Raw genomic sequence first — 16,433 nt, 5'->3', positions numbered from 1 at the left:
ATTCCAAAAGTCATCTCCCTAACTAACAAAAGACACCTTTTTGCTTTGGTCAAAGTAAATCCCAAGGGTTTTGCAGCTCTGTGCTAAGAATGGGGACAAGATCAGAAACACATTTCCTATTGTAAGTCATAATATCACAGTGGGAAAACAGGTGAACTTCAAATAATGCCTGTAGATTAGCTAAGAGTGTTGGATCAATGATAATATCCTGGTTTCAGTACTTTTACTCTGACTTTATAAAATGTTAACATAAGTTGAAGCTGGGTGAAGAATATATGGGAAATTTGTAGTATTTGTGAAACTTTTAAAAAGTCTATCAGTATTTCAAACAAAAAGGTTTAAAAATACATTTACTGAGTCCCTGCTCTGTGCCAGTCCCGCCTGGGGAGACAGTGGTGAGACACAGAGCCTGCTCCCAGGCTTGGAGCTTGGTCTGCAGAAGAGCAAGTGCAGATGCGTCTTCAGTAGAGACATTAAGGAAGACAGTTGCATGTACACGGTACTATGAAGGGAAGGAATATAAGAGGGTCAGGGAGAGCTAGGAGTAACAGCTAAGCCGAGCCCTGGAGATGAGGGAGGCGTCATCCAAATAGAAGAAGGGCCTGTGGAAGACAGAGGCAAGGATTTGTTCAGGAGGACGGGACAGACTGTGCCAAGGCATTTCCTCTGGGGAAACGTAAGTCCTGAGTGTACTGGAGGGTGTAAAGGTAATAATCGAGAATTCTTATGAGTTTATTTGAGCCAAACTGACAATTGCCGGGAAGCAAAATCTCAATGGAGTGAGAAAATGCTCCGGAGAATGGCAGTTTTACAGCTTATTTATACATTAGAACCCAAGGAGCAGGAGTAAGGAGGCTTACAGGGAGCCCTTCGGGGTAGATTAGGGAGGCAGGAGAAAGCAAAGCAGGGACACCTCTGGAATTGGAGAAAGAGCACAACAGAGAAACACACGGACTTCTTTCACCCTGGTGGGTGCAGGTCAGTTAATGAGGCACATTTACAGCAGGCAGAGATGGCCCAGGGGGAATGGTAGCCGTGAGGGGTTTTGTAGCCTCCTGGGCTCTGGTGTGGTGGTTGTGCCCTGAGGGGTCTGGAAAAGAAGCTCACCCTGACATGTCAAAGGCCTGTTATCTTAGATGTTCAAAGACAATAGACTCACTTAAGGTAAAGTTTGACCTTTTGTCAAGGAAGCTACAGGCCTAGGACCTGACTACCTGCCATGATTCGCTTTTCGTTAGGAATTTTTATGTTCAGACCATCTTATGTGGTTACTTTAGGTCTCTAAGTTTGTAAGGCCACCATGCTGGCTCCCCTGAGCTTGTCAGGTTTAGTATGTGGCCCCTCTTCCGCCCACAGGGGGAAGAAAGGTGGGTGTGTGCGTGGCCTTGGAGAGAAGGGAGCAGGCCATGGCAGTGGGTGCTGAGGGCGGAGCAGCATGCAGGTCATGAAGGGCCTTCTGAAGCCCTGCTGAGGGGTTGGGAATGGGAGCCACTGACGGGTTTCAAACAGGGCTTTTAAATGAGATATAAGATTTAATAAAAGAGTTCTGGCTGCTGTGTGGCTGACTACAGGGACAGGATGAGAGTCAGAGGAACCAGACGAGGCTGAGAGGTGACCTGGGCAAGATGAGTGGGTACAGAAACCAGCCAGTGACTCAGTCTTTGCAAACTCCACGCTCTCCTCGAGCAGGGAAGGATTCGTGGAGGGCCTACTGTGAGTTGCGTTCTCTCATTCACTTGTGTGCCCTGCAAAATGTAGGTGAGCTAATTGGTTACCCTCATTTTATCCAGAGGCAACTGAGGCTCTATGAAGTTCAGTGTTGACCCCGTCAGAGTAAACAACACAACTGCTCTTCAAGCCCAGGTTTGCATGGCCCGAGCTCACCCTTTCCAGTCAAACCTCACAGGATCTGATAGACTGTCACTGCCTGTCAGCCGCATGTCACTGGCACAGCGTCACGAGTAAGATCGACAACCCAGAGAAAATGAATCTCTACAAGCACCCACCTTGGGTCGGCCCCGCCAGTAACAGGAAGAGCAGAAATCTGTGCTCCTCTGGTTGTCCCCGTCTACCTGGCCCAGTGCTGGGCACTCGTGAGCAGAAAGTCTGTTCCTCCCCTTCACACACTGTTCCATTCAGAGATTACCAAATGATTTTAAATCATTCCTCATCCGATTTGAGCACATTCGTCTTCGTACTCAGCTGCTTTTCACGCTCAACTTAAATGTGGTTCAACATAGTTCGCAAAATGGTCTTGGATCATAAACTAAAGACCAAAATGTGGGACATTCAAAGCAATTTAGGCCTCAAATTACACAATTTCATGTCATTGTCGAGTCTACAAATACATTCTTGTGTTGTCTCCTCTCTGCTCAGGGTCCTCGTAACGTCTCCTTGGTTTTTTAAGTGAGGTTCTGGATACTTATTTTCAAGACCTCGCTCTTTGAGTTCTGATGACACCTCCCCTACCCACAAGGAAGCCCCTTTCTCCTCTGATTATTAAAATCTCCCTCCCAGGATCGGTCTCCAGATCTTTTCATTACTCTTACTTCCACAGGTCTGTAACTGCCTCTCCATAAAGGTGCCCACCATGGCCCCCATCCCTCCACCCTCCACCGTCCACCCTCCACCGACTCTCAGAAAGGAGCACACTTCCCACAGAACAATTTAAGACCAAGCTTAGGAAATCCACTTAGTTCCCAGAGCCCGAGATAGGTGCAGTTGCAGGTAATTTGGGTTCTGTCCAGCAGAGCAACAATTCTTGTCAACTTAGTTTTCATGGGAAGATGAGACCCTGGGACCCAGGCCTTCCAATGGCAAGCAAGTAACAGCAAACTTTCTACTCGAGTTCTCCTGGGACCAAACCGCTTATAAAGAAGGTGCTTTGAAGGACATTTTAATCCTCACAACTGAGGTATTTATCATCTAGAAGCACAGCCATTCCCATGTGGCCACGTTCACATAATGAGCTGAGATCTGCTGAGTTATCAGGCTTCTCATTTATAAAATAAGACTCCACACAACAATCTGGGCAGGTCCTAAGCCAGAGGAGGAATCTGTTTTAACCCAAAGGATAGATTTTTAATGGGGGAAACTCTAGGTATCATGTTAGCCGTGGGTGAGAAATTCTGTGCAGGAGGCCCCTGCCTTCCAAGCACTCTTGCTTTGCCCTTGTTTTGACCTTAAGAGCTTTTTTTCTTCTTCTTTTTTATCACCTCCATGTAGTTGGGTACAGGTGGAGATGACTCAAGGAACTTTCCATGCTTGATAGTGAATGAAATACAGTTTTCTCAAAATTCCTTTGTTGCTTTGTTCAGTCTTTCGTCTAATCAGCACACGTTTGTTTACTTGGGCACCAGATCCTCATACATAAGGGACAGTCCTGCCTTAAGTAGTTTAGACTCTATCAGAGAAGCACATTTTCGGGGTAAACAAGTCATTTCAGTACACGTAGCTAATGCTATTGCCGAATTATGTAAAAGGAGCCCTGGCAACACAGAGACAAGGGCGTGCTCTGCCCAAGGGATTATGGGTGGTTTCCTGGACATTGCTTTGAAGGAGCAGTTTGACACTGTCCCCAAGAAGTGAGGTGAGAGGTGCGGCGTGGGAGGAGGGCGGTTTAGGCAGAGGTAGGGCGACCAGCCACCCTGGTTTGCCCGGACCCGAGGGGTTTCCTGGATGCGGGACTTCATTGCTAAACCCAGACGGTCCCAGGTGAGCCCCGATGCTCCGTCCCCCGGGGAGGGAATGAGTGCCAGTCATGAGAATGGTTAGGTTTCACCACGTTTACAGGAATGACCTGTTCTGTGCAGCCAATGGTCTTTTGCTTTTTAGGGTGCTTTATTTCTGGACCAGCAAGAATTGCACTTGTTATACGTTATTTATAGTGAGAACTTCAACTCCACTTTCTCAAACAAAATATACCTCATTTGCTCTTCTAAACAGCGAAGTCCTTAAGGGGAAATAGAGAACTGCGATCTGTTATCACCTTTGTCATCTCCCCCTTCCCTCTTCCTCTCCCCTCTCCCCTTCTGCTGACTCCCCCCCCCCCCAGTCTCTGCGCCCTTCTTTAGCACCAAGCGCCCCCTAACTCTTGTTGCAGGTGCAGTGGAGCCACCTGATCCAGAGAGTCACTCCTGGGTTCTGGAAGCGCCGATGCAAGAACCAACCTCTCAAAGGGGACTGAACAAGTCCACTTAGAACCTCAAAAAGAAGGTATCTGGCAGCACAACAGTAACAGTGGTGGCAGCAGCGAGCTGGTTTTCAGAAGCACTCCAGGCCTTCGCCGTATCAGCTCATCTCGCGTGCTGAGGACCCGCAGCTACATCCAGCCGGCAGTTTATTTTCAAAAGCCACCAGTTTGGTCACAGTATTTACAGTGGCTCTTTCTCAGTGTCCAGTTCTCTTAATGAGTCACATAGTTGGTGGGAAAGCACTTACACCCTCCCTCCTTTAGATGCTGAAACCGAGGGTGGAAAAGGCCTCTTCAGTCACCAGTCACCGATCCCTCTGATGTGTGTTCGAGCGCATTTCCCCGTGTCCCAGCCATTAAACAACATAAATAAGTAGAGCTCCGGGCAGACAAGGGACAGAACCACACAGAGACATCTAATGTGCCGAGTGGCATAAAGCGCACAGGGGACCTTGAGATTTGCCCTTCGATAGCTCTGAGAGCAACAGCTGACCGGTTACCCTGGGCAGGGGTGACCTGCAGGAGGAGCAGAGAGTGGGGCCCGCCGGGCAGCCTGCGGCCGGGCAGCTGGGGCGTGTCTGTTGACTTGCTGATAGTCTGCAGGGGGGGGAGACTGAAGCTAAGGACCAAGGAGCCTCACTGTCCAACAAGCAGCGATATGAGCAGGGAGAATATTGTCAATAGAGTTTCCCGTTTTACCACCTGTTTTTATAACCGTTTTCCCACGACCCGGGTGCCCTCTTGACTCCCCGGAGCTGTGGTGCCCTTACTAAGCTTGCGTTTGCCAGGAAACAGCTGGTATCACCATTTTCCTGTTTCTTATGTATTCAGTGAAGATGTGGGAGAAGTAGGTATAAGTTATGGGTTTTGGCATCATACACACATGGGTTCCCCTCCTAGCTGTCACTTGCTGGCTGTGTAATCTTGCGAAACTTGTTTAATAACTGGGAGACTGTTTTTTCTCTGTAAAACAGTGACAGTGCAGACTACCTCAAATGACTGCTGTGCAGAGATGGGGGACATCGGGTCCTCAGTTCATCACAGCCACTCAGGAACTAGGGCTGGCCGAGCAGCCACCACCTCCAAGGTGGCCAGTTGGCTGGGCCAGAAGGAAAGAGCACTCAGAAGGGTGTCTCATTAGCACTTTAAATGGGTAACAGGCCCAGGTACGTCTGATTGGCTAGAACCAGCCACATGGTGCCACCCACCACAGAGGCCTGGGAAGCACAGTTCCCACGGGCACCGGGAAGGCAGAGAGCAGGAAATCCTTGGCAATTAGTGCGACGTGTAAAGTACCTAGCGCTATGCCCAGCACGCTCCGTGCCCCAGCCACGAGCTCTATTTCAGTTTGAATCTGTTCTAGAGAAAATGTTGTGTGTGTTATTTTAGCATATTCAGAAGTGTTAATGGCTGATAATTAATTGATGTATTATGTTCTCGCGCTCAGAAGTGCCTAGGGTTCCATGGGTGATTCTTGGACACACGATTGTAAAAGGCAAGGACTGAATCTTGCCAGTAACTCAGCCTGTGGAGACTCGGGTTTCCCGGAGGAGGCAGGATCTGGCCTGGGTCTGACGTGTGGGTAACGGCGCAGTAACAGGCAGCCAAGGACGACTCTGGGCGAGTGGCACAGAGCACCGAGTCTGTGCTTCGGGCCTGGGCGTTTGTCTGCCACTTGCTCACTTGCTCACCAGATGCTTACTCAATGCGTGCATGTGCCAGGCACTGGGAGTATGACATGGGAGAAAGCAAAGGTGCTGCCCTCATGGGGCTTGGTTTTAGTAGCAGAAGGCGCTCAACACCAAGGAGCACGTACGTAGCAGCGGGTGTTGATAGCCGTGTCTATGAACAAACAAAGTACAGGTTGTTGGGCTGGCCAGGGCTGCAGAGGGCAGGGGGTGCTGCCGTTTTATTGGGGGTGGTCAGGAAAGGAATGGGGGGAGCAGGCTCTGCGCAGATCGAGAAGAGCATCCCAGGCAGAAGGGCCAGCAAGGGCCAAGGCTCTGAGGGGAACCTCCTGGGCCCATTTGAGGAAAGAGCAGAATGGTGGAAGGACTAGGGACTAGGAGCAGGACTAGGGGCTTTAGTCCTGGTCCTGCTACTCACTTGCACTGGCTCGTGCAGCTGGCAAAACAGCCACAGGGTTGTGAGGGTGGCTTGGGAGGCGACTGCCTGGGTTTGATCCCAACTCTGCCCTGAGGAACTGGGGGAGCTGGGCGAGTTCCTTGCCCTGGCTGTGCTTCGATTTCCAGGTGGGGGCTCCTCCTCCCTGGCCTCTGGGAGGCTGGCACGAGTGAATCCACACAGAAGTGAAACCAGGGCCTGACATGCAAACTGCTTCCCCTCTGGGGGTTCGGCACCATCACCCACATACCGTGAGCGTCAGAGATGGCTTCCTTAGGCTCTCCACTCGAAGTCTTTGTAAATCTGATGCTGATTTGCATGCTGTTCTGGGGACCATTTCCCATCAGTCGTGCCATTCTCAGGAGCTGTTTGTTTCTGTACGTTTGTTTTTTTAGTCTGACCTCATCACTGTCGTCTTGCTGGATGTGGCTTCTCTCCAGCGACACTGAGAGGTCCTTCATTTGTCTTTGCTGGCCTCCCACTCCCTCAGAGTCACCGGTGGGCCTTACTCCTTCTGGAAACTTTACACCACCTCAGTCCACTTAGCTGATTACAAACATTCTCTCCATAAACTTCAATGCACTGATAAGGGGTCTCTGTAGCAGAAACTAAAAAAAAAGAAAAAAGAAATTTCAGGCTGTTTTCTGAAGGAAGACCAAGTGCCTGGGAAAGATCCCATTTGCACTAAGGGGACACCGAGTCTCAGGCGCTCAAGGACGGCCCTCCCTGCGCTACTGTCCAGGATGGCAACAGCACTGTTCGGCCGCCTAATCACTGTGCTGGCCACAGTGAGCGCACAGTAGGTGCACTTTACCATTCCTCCAGTGTCTAGATCTCCTGGCACACTGCTTGTTCCATGAGTGCTGGCGACTAGCAGGTGCTCAGTTTGGAAGGACAGGTGTTTTAGAATGAAAACAGGAACCGGCAATTGCTGTCTCTTTCTGTGAATGACTTACTCAGAGTGAGACATCAACTCCTACGTCAGGCACCCCCAGATTGCCCAGTGAGCGAATGTTCTAGGTGCCAGGGATACTGGACCTGCCCCCCCCCCCCCCCCCCCCCGAGCTGGGTGCTCAGTTACATCCGGATCCAGAGCAAAGCGGCTGGGGAGGAGGGAGGGCAGAGCGGGCGGGATGCCCGCGCCACCGTGTATGACCCCTGTGACCCGAGCCTTATGTTTCTCATCTGTAGATCCTGGGCCTGTACCTTTGTTTTAATGAATAAATGGCAATACGTGCCTTTATAAATTTGTCACTTATTATCTTGCATAAGTAGTGTGCGTATTTATCTTGCTAAATAATTACGTGATTGTTCAATTGTCGATCTTAGCAAGTGCACAGCCCACTGAGTTTACTGTATCTCTTGGTCAGGGAAGAGAGAGCAGCAGTGCCAGGAGGGGGCTCCGGGGGCTCCCCCAGTCTCCCTCACCCTCGGGGTTACTTGTTTTTCTCCATGTGAGCGCCTATAACGAAACACACACACACATCTGTGACACCAGCGCTCCTGGCAATCCTCCCGTTTCAGAGCATGCTGACCACGAAGCCTGGAGAGGGCCATCTGGGCACGGTCCCCAACCCCATCACAGCCTGGTCCTGCGAGCTCCCTTTCTCACCACCACTCCCTCAGGTGAGAGCCTGTCGCACACCCGCTCTTCCCGGCCTGGCTGCCGTTGCTCTGGCTGACCCTCTGCCCTCACTGCGCGTCTCAACCTTCTCAGCAACGCGACTCCCGCCCGGCTAAGACCGGTCCAGGGTCACGAGGAAGTCTTCCCCCGTCGGGGCTGGGACGTCTCCCTCGACTATGCTTCATGCACCCCCGTGCTGGGGATTCCTCCGAGTGCGGGGATCCATGCTGGGGATCCATCCCTGTGCCTGCAGCCCTCGCCTCCTCCTCACTGCGACTTTCTGACCCTGTGCCGCCCACACCCCTCCCCATCCAGCGGACGATGACTTTGTCTTTTTAAATTACCGAACCCTAAGCCCCCAGGCCCTGCAGAACGCGCTCTGTCTATGCTGGTTGGACACATGGGAGGCGGGGGAAGCTGTTGGGGAGCGAGAACAGGGATCTCCTTCGAGGACTCCCAGCAGAGTGGCCCTGCAGCCCCCTGGAGCCCAGGGGTTCCAGGTCCTAGAGCTTTTCCCTGAATGGGGCTCGCTGGCCCTCGGGTCTGCCTCGGGCCAGGGAGGTGCGATGTTTGCTGGGACAGCCCAGCACGTCCTGCAGAGATCACCCCGCGCGCCCAGAGGCACTGCCTGCCCCTGCGCCGAGGTTCACAGCCGGCCCCAGCCAGCGCCGCTCTCCTCCCGCAGGCTAAGGCAACACCGCCACCTCCTGGCCTCCTGTCACCTCTTGTGGCCTGACTTGGGAGGTCTTGGGCGCCCTCTTGTGGTTATTTCCAGGTCACAGCTAACGGCGCTGCCCCTGGGGCCCTTCCCTCCTTTTGATGCTCCAGTCACTCTGTTGCCTTGTGCCCTGACACCAAGTCCAGGAGGAAGGCCTCCCACGACGCAGGATGCGGCCGCCCAGAGGCACACGATGGAATATGTGGCCGGGCACAGGCCACAAGGCAGCTCCCTGGTGACAACGTGCTGCCCCGCCCCTCTAAGCGGCACACAGGCAGTGAAAACAGTGCCAAGTGGCGAGCAGAGGACTGTAGGGGAGGGTGGAAAGGAGCTGGGTAGAGAGAAGTGGAGGGGAAGGGAGGGGGCTGCTGCTCTGACCCACACGGCCCTCCCCGGGACTTTCAGGCCCGAGTGTGGAAACCCTTCCCCAGAAGGGGTCCTGCGGCCTTTGCGCTTCGCCCCGTGGGAACCCTCGGTAACATACTTGGCCCCCAGTCCTCGCTCAGTCCCGCCGCACTATTGAGGATCCCTCAGGCCCTGGCGGGCTCCACCGGGCTCCGCCATCAACCCGTGAGAACCGCAGTGCCAGCCCAGCTTGCAACGCACGTCCCTGAAAGGTGTATTTTGATTTGGGACAAATCTTATGCCAGTGTGTCCTGCCAAGAAACCACTGCTGTTGAACCGTTGGTTTTCACTGCTGTCAAAGGTAATCTTACAGGGAGAGCAGGAAGGGGTCACCGGAGAGGGCCTCCTGAGACGGGCTCTGACTGGCTGGGTGGGACTTTCTTAGAACCCTCTGGAGAGTTTGTTTTGTTTTTAAAAGAACACCTAGAATGGCTGTTTTCTGATGAACACCGACACGCACAGTGCAGCTAACCGCTGACCAGTGGCACTGACTGGGCGCAGGCCATCCTCACTGGCCCGCAGTCAGCATTGCTGGGGGGCGCAGGGAGGGGCCCCATGAACACCTGGAGCCCCAGCTGCAGCTTAGCTTGGGGCACATGCATGCCCCAATGTGGGCAGTCCTGGAGGGTCTGCCAAACCCACAGAGGTGGGGAAGAATGAAGAAATAATTTGCCAAAATTTGAGGTCTAGGCTACTGAAGGGACTCCGGAAAAACCAGTATAGATGCTTCCTTTTCAGTAATGCTTCCCCCCAAAATACTTGGAGGCACAGAAGGGTGACATTTTATGCTACTGGCTTTGTTCTCTTGTTTTGTTTTTGATTCTAATAGAAATTATTTCCAATGAAAAACCAGTAGAGAACTGAGAGCTCAGAATCTATGTGGACGAACTGTCACATCAGACCTTGTTCTAGGAAGAGTTAACTATCAGAAGTCAAAGATAGGAACTTTCCAAGTGCTCATTCCATTCATTTCCCTCTCTGGGACTCAGGGTCCTTCTTTGTACAGTTGGGGTTGACCTTTCAAGGACCTTTGTAGTTCTAATGCCCTTTGGTTCTTTGAAAGGAAGCCTTATATTATCCCAAGGGTGACCGCACGTCACATTGTCACACATAATGGCTTTTACTGTAGGGAGATGTTCATTTGCTCACTCATTTTTCCATCCATTCAATCGACACACAGTGAGTGCCTTCGAAATGCCTGACACGGCTGCAGACACCAAGGACACGCTGTAAGTAAAGCAAGGTCTTGGCCCTCATGGAGCTTGCAGTCTGACGGGGTCAAACACAACAAAAAATTGGGGAGGAAAGGGACATCTGTAATATTTTAAACAAAAATAAAATTTAAAAATTTAAAAAAAACGTAAAGATGTGCAGTGTAATGGAATACAGTGTGGTAAGACAACGCAAGGGCAGCTGGCAACAGTGCTCTGGAGAGAAAGCTGGCAGCCGGGGTGACGGGCGAGGAATGCTGCTGAGACAGGGTGGTCGGGAATCTCTTCTCTGAGAGGGTGCCATTCGGGCAGAGACAAGGGAGGGAGGGAGGGACGGACGGAGGGAGGGAGCCACCAGAAGTGCAGGCAGAGGGAAGAGCAGGTGGGAAGGCCCGTCCGAGCTTGCTTGGTGTGGTGGAGAAGACAAGGAGCCTAGGAGTTGGGGGATTCGGATGAATCCCTGATTCCAGCTTACATTTTTGGTTTTTAAAAAATTTGACAATGGCTGAAATTGCACATGTTAAATGTCTTTATTTATTTATTTATTAAGATATGTTTTTATTGATTTTGAGAGAGAAAAAGTGAAAGGGAAAGAGAAAGAGAGAAACATCGATCTGCTGTGCGTCCCCCACTGGGGATGGAGCCTGAAACCTGAGCGTGTGTCCTGACCGGGGATCTAAGCGGGGGTCTCTTGGTGCATGGGACAGCCACACGGGCCAGAGCCCATCTTACATTCTGATGCTGAGTGCGATGGGCCGTTCATCAGAGAGCTAGCATGTTCAGAAGGAAGGGTCACTGTTGGGGGCACGTTGCTAGGCAGTGCGAGTACCAAGAGGTAAAATGTAGTCTTCTTGCTGAAGGACCCTTGGGATGAATGTACACAGATCTCTACGAGTGACAGTAAAGGACAGTGTGGTGGTGGTGGTGGGGGGGGGGGAGTATGTGCCGGGATGCAGAGACCGTGCAGACACTAGTTCCCAGGGAGCTTCAGAAACTGGAGGGGCCTCCCCAGCAGGAGGAATCCCATCAGGACCGTGGAAAAAGGCAAACAGAGGGAGTGTCTCAGGCAAGGGGGGACTGCGCAGTGGGCGGAGTAGCGGTGGGCAGGGCCTGTGTGGAAACCCGCTTGCCTGCAATGGGAAAAAGTGGTGTAGACAGGCCAACCGAGGAGGGAAGGAGCGTGGCCCCTTTCTAAGGCTGGAGGGGAAGGTGCCTCCCCTCATCCCAGTGCTCTGCTAGAAGAACATGGGCAGGACTCTGAGGCCCTTTACTCCTCGATGAGAGTTAATGGTTTCCCTCGGGGGCCTCAGTTACCACATGGGCCACGGGCCCCACCTGCCCTGTGGGTAGAGAATTCCTGCCCCAGGGGCACAGCTGAGGGAGGAGGGCAGATAGCGCTCACCGCCCGCCTGCCCGTCTCTTGCCATGTGAATCACTGTGCTCTACGCTCTGACCAAGCCTTCCAGATGCTCAGGGGCCTCTCCACCAGGGATCACCTTTCTGCAAGCCATTGGGACCTGTCCAACAATGAGCCTGTCTCTGCCTTGGTCTGCGTTTGCCTGTGTCTCCTGCTGGTGTGAAGACCCCAGTTCACTAGGCACAGATGGAGTTGGGGGCCTCAGACCGCCTGTCCACTGAGAGCTGGATGTGGAAGCCTCCCAGGCAGACTCTGAGCTGTGCCTGCCAGCAGCACACTGCTGTCACCCGCTGCCACCATCTATGAGATAATGTCTCTCCATTTGGGGACTGTGACATAGTTATATCAGACCTCAACGGCCAGTGCTCACATTCTGGGCCAAGACCAGTGTGACAGCAGGGAAACCTGAGCTGCGAGGGACATTCTCAGGCTCAAAAATCACAAACCCGACAGGGAAAGGCATTTGATCAGAAAATGACACCATTTGGGTTATTTTCATGCTCTGGATTTAAGCTGCCCTTTACGTGGAGCCCCCCCGTCACAGGATGTTGGTGCCAAGTGATCCTGGTGGATGGATGACTCTCACTTGTTTTTCACTGTAGAACAAAGTCACGTCTGTTTGGGGTACACGATGAGGTTGTATAGGAGAGAGGGCCAGCCCCAGGTCGGGTCTGTGTTTTCTGCACCCAGGACCTGCAGGCAGCGGCAAGGCCAGGTTCTGAGGCTCCGTGGCAGCCAGCTGGCCTGGGTGTGAGTGCAGGGAGAACTTTCTCCCCTCCCCAACCCCTGCTCCTGCCCCTAACACACAACTCCTGAAACTTCTATCCCTGTTCAGGGTACAATGCTGTGGTGTCTAATGCCATCTAATCAAGCTCTTTGATCATCCTGAACTTGCAACTAAGAGGGAAGGACAACTGTCAACCACTTGGAGACCCCAGCATCAAACAATCAGTTCATGAATTCAGACGATGCATGTGTCTGCTATTTACTGAGCACTTTGCTGTGTGCCCTGGAGAAGACAGACCCACAGGCAGCATAGTCTGTACTCTCAGAGTACATCATGAAGGCGCGAAGGACAAGGGTTGCACTCAGGGAGCCGTGAATAAATGGTCAAACATTGACTGGTCTGGCACTGATGAGAACTGAGATAGGAAGGAAAAGAGAGACTATTCCAGGGGGCAAGAGCAGGAGAGGCCTGTGCCCACACCAGTGAGTCACCTAAGCCCTTTTCTCTCTTAAGGCTGAAGGTAGAAGCCCCTTTCTCCAGAGCAGCGGGAGAGTCTGCCTTCAAGCTGTCAATAATTTTGAATGAGAGTTCTGGGTTTACCAATTTTAAAACTCGAAAGGGTTGAAACCCTCTCCAGAGCGATGAAGGGCAGCATGGTCTACTGGTGAACGGACTAGAGTTCCAGGAGACCTTAGTTCTAGACCTAGTGAACAGAAAGGCTTTGCATCAGCTTTTCATTTGCACATTGAAGGCTTTAGGTTCTCCCCTGCGTATGAAGGGTGATATTGGTACAGGGCAGCAGAGACATCAGGGAACTAGAAGCGGAAGGCCTGGGTTCTAGTCTCAGCTCTGCCAGTAATAGTAACAAACACTACGCATTGTGTGCTAGAAGTTGTTCTACGAATCCTGAAAGTATTAGCGCCGTCCCCCGCAGTCTCTGTGAGGAGAGCAGCATTACTGTTTCCATTCAGGACGGAGGAGGAGACTAAGGCACAGATGGTGTCAATCACTTACCCAAGGACACAGAGCTCATCTGCGGCAGAGCTGAGATCCCCCCCTCCGTTGGCTGTTGGCAAAGCGAGTTTCTTAACCCCTGGGCTATTGCCTCTTGAAAAAAATGGGCGAATGATCTTGGGCAAGAGACAAACTCTCTGCATTTAATTCAGGACTCTAGTAAATTCCCAATTTCCTTTAAAAAGTGGTTCTCAAGCTCTAGATAAGACATTGGACCTGAAATACTTTGTAATTTAGAAAGTCCTATACATGTGTAAAGTATTCCATGTCTCAGAGGAATGATGAAATGATGAAATTAGAGGGCTGATGAAACATACCCTGGAATGTGGAAAACAAAAGTACGTACCCTGATTTCCACACTACCGCCGTCGGAGAAAGGCCAGCTGGGACGAACAGGTCCTTGGACTCCATGCGGATTCCGGGGTGTGGCTTAGTCTTCAAATCTGCATGGTATCCTTAATTAGGGGAAAATGCAATTTAGAAATGTCTTATCCTAGGAGACAGAGTCCAGACCTTCGTCTCGGGAAGCGCGTCTCAGCTCGTTTCCTTCCTCCACTGTCACTGTGCTTCCCTCCCTCCTCCAGGCTGAGGCCCGAGCGGGCTGGGGAGGATCCTGGGATCCACGTCAGGACGAAAGCGAATCATCCGCTCATTTCCATGGCAAACGTGTAGAGCATCAGCCCTGTTCTAGAAACTGGCCCGGGTGGGAGGACAGCCTGTCTGACGTGGAGCTGGACGGGGCCTTATCTATGATCCAACCCAGCCTCTGTTGGAAGGGAAGAAACCCAAGGGCAGGGAAGTGCAGAGATCGCCCAAGGTCACTGTGGCCTGAGAGGAGAAGCTGGCTCTGCAGATGCCCAGGCCAAGGTGTTCCGCCCAGTTCCTTGCTTCCCTGCTGGGTGAGTAGGAATTTGTTCAATTGGACCATCCTGTCCCTGTGACAATTCCAAACAATGTCAGGAGATTTTTTAAAAACTCACCTTTGAATTGGTTCCTTCTCGGCCTTTATGTGCCTGAGGAGTTAAGTTGGCACAATCTATTCGGGGCTCATGGATACTCCTAATCACCTGATTTCCTGTGGCAAGGACTGTTTCCCTTTGGGACTGAAATCTGCATCCATTCAGGGTGTTGTGTGTTCCTGTGAGCTGAAACAACCAGTCACAGCCATTAAATACCACAACAAATGCCCAGGAAGTGGACTTTCCACCCCCCACCCCCTCAGCCCCGCCTTCCCTCTTCACAGAGACCCTCCCCACTGGCAGGAGGGTAATTCAAATCTTTTGATGTTATTGGTCCCTCTCAATTTAGTGGAACCAAAAGCGGAATGGTAGGGGGGCCTTTTACCAGGTTTGGGTTGGAGGTTGGAGAGTGTGTCTCTTAGGGAGAAATCAACACCATGTTGAGCCCAGAATTCATCAGATTCTCCCTTCCGTGATGAAGAGGCCCTTTCCCTCCAGCTCCCAAGCGGCTCCAGCTGGATGTGCTTAGAAATGGGTCATGGCAAAGACTGTCTCTGGGGACAGTTCCACCTCAGCCAATCTCAAAAGGCGTTAGAGTCAGGAGCTAGCTGGTTACTGCGGCCAGGGTCCCTCAGAGCTCCCCCAGCCTCAAAGGCTGCTATACACCTATGAACACTCTTGGTGTGCAAGTGAGAAGCTGGTGTATTTCCACAACTGAGGGGCCGCGTGGAGGAGACAGAGCCCGAGGCTCCCCTCGCTCACGTGGAACCTGGTGTTCTTCCTGTCATCTGGTTTAGTGAAGGGGATTTTGCGGGGTGTGGGCTCTCTTGTGTGTGTAGGAAGATGGAAAGAAAATTGCCAGATGACAACAAGGATTCCAAGCCTATCGGAGGAAGGAAAAACATTACTCACTGACACAAGAAGGCTGCCAACTCCATTTATGGATCGGGCAACTGTACGCAGGGAAAGTCTGTTAGGAGCCTAGATGGTGAGCACAGAGGAACTGGCCAAGGCTTCCGAGAAACTGTGAGATGACAGAAAATAATAAAGGGCCGGGGTGTAGCACTGGGTGCTGCAGAAACCACAGTAAACTAGGCAGCCTGCCTTCAAGGGGTTAAAGACAGGCATTTTCATGAGGGGCCGGTCACGGTAGATGCCTGACTGCCCTAGGGCTTCTTGATGAAGTCAGCCAGATGTTTCAGGCAAGTTGTGCTCACTCTGGCTCATTTAAGATAACCTCTGTTTAATTAAATGTTATTATTTTTTTAAAGGGACTTGTTTATTACATACTGCTTATCAGTGCAGGGGTGAAAGGCTTAAGGAACTATGAGCAGATGCAATTAGCAACAGTGCTTTGCTTTCACATCATCTTTCCCACTTGAGCATTAATTATTCAGCATTTTCTCACCAGTTTCCAGAAAGTTCCTCTAGGAGGCTGAACTCCCAGAGGTGATTCGAGGGAGAGGAAAGCTTCTGCAATATCTCCAGAGGCCATTTTGTATCTTTCAACGTCCGAACTGTTTTTACAACAGGTTTTCCATGGCAACTTGACAAGTCACTAAAATCTCTGCATCTCAGAATCGGGACTTCAAGTCAGGGGAAGGGATGGACATGGCTAAGATTTCTAGTCGGGTGTCAGTCAGCTCAGGCTGCTGTAACAAAGAGTATATACAGGGTGGTTCAGACAACAGAAATTCATTTCTCACAGTTCTGGGGGCTGAGAAGTCCAAACTCAGGGTGCTGGCAAGGTAGGTTTTGTTCTCAGGCACCTTGGTGTGTCGGTAGCTACCTTCTCGTCATTGCTCCCATGACCTCTTCTTCAGGCCAATGTGGAACGAGAAAGCTGTGGTCTGTCCTTTGCATACAAGGGCACTAATCCCTTCATGGGGGCCCCACCCTCATGACCTCATCTACGTCTCATTTCCTCCCAAAGGCCGGCCTCCTAATGCTATCACGTGAGGGACTAGGACTTCAGTTAAGTGTGTGTGTGTGGTGGTGACGGTGTGTGTGTGTGGGGGGGGGGCACAAACAGTCCATAGCAG

At 51.7% G+C, this 16,433-nt stretch overlaps 1 protein-coding gene across 6 annotated transcripts in view; it reads right to left on the bottom strand.

Annotated features, from left to right (window-relative positions):
- Window positions 1-3,819: 3,819 nt before the first annotated feature.
- Window positions 3,820-16,433, bottom strand: part of SNX19 (sorting nexin 19) — a 59,149-nt gene continuing 46,535 nt past the window's right edge. Inside the window, exons 12-16 of one of the 6 annotated variants that reach the window (XR_013997844.1) lie at window positions 16,098-16,208; window positions 15,304-15,415; window positions 14,413-14,577; window positions 13,779-13,887; window positions 3,820-6,924 (exon numbers count right to left, since the gene is read on the bottom strand). The gene's annotated coding sequence lies outside the window, so the exon portion shown is untranslated. The remainder of the gene's footprint in view (window positions 6,925-13,778; window positions 13,888-14,412; window positions 14,578-15,303; window positions 15,416-16,097; window positions 16,209-16,433) is intronic. The other 5 variants (XR_013997845.1, XR_013997846.1, XR_013997847.1 and 2 more) reach the window with 5 other exon arrangements.

Source organism: Miniopterus schreibersii, assembly GCF_964146895.1.
Source record: "Miniopterus schreibersii genome assembly, chromosome: 20".
In the NCBI taxonomy this organism is placed as follows: Eukaryota; Metazoa; Chordata; class Mammalia; order Chiroptera; family Miniopteridae; genus Miniopterus; species Miniopterus schreibersii.
This window is presented reverse-complemented; position numbering and strand designations above follow the sequence as displayed.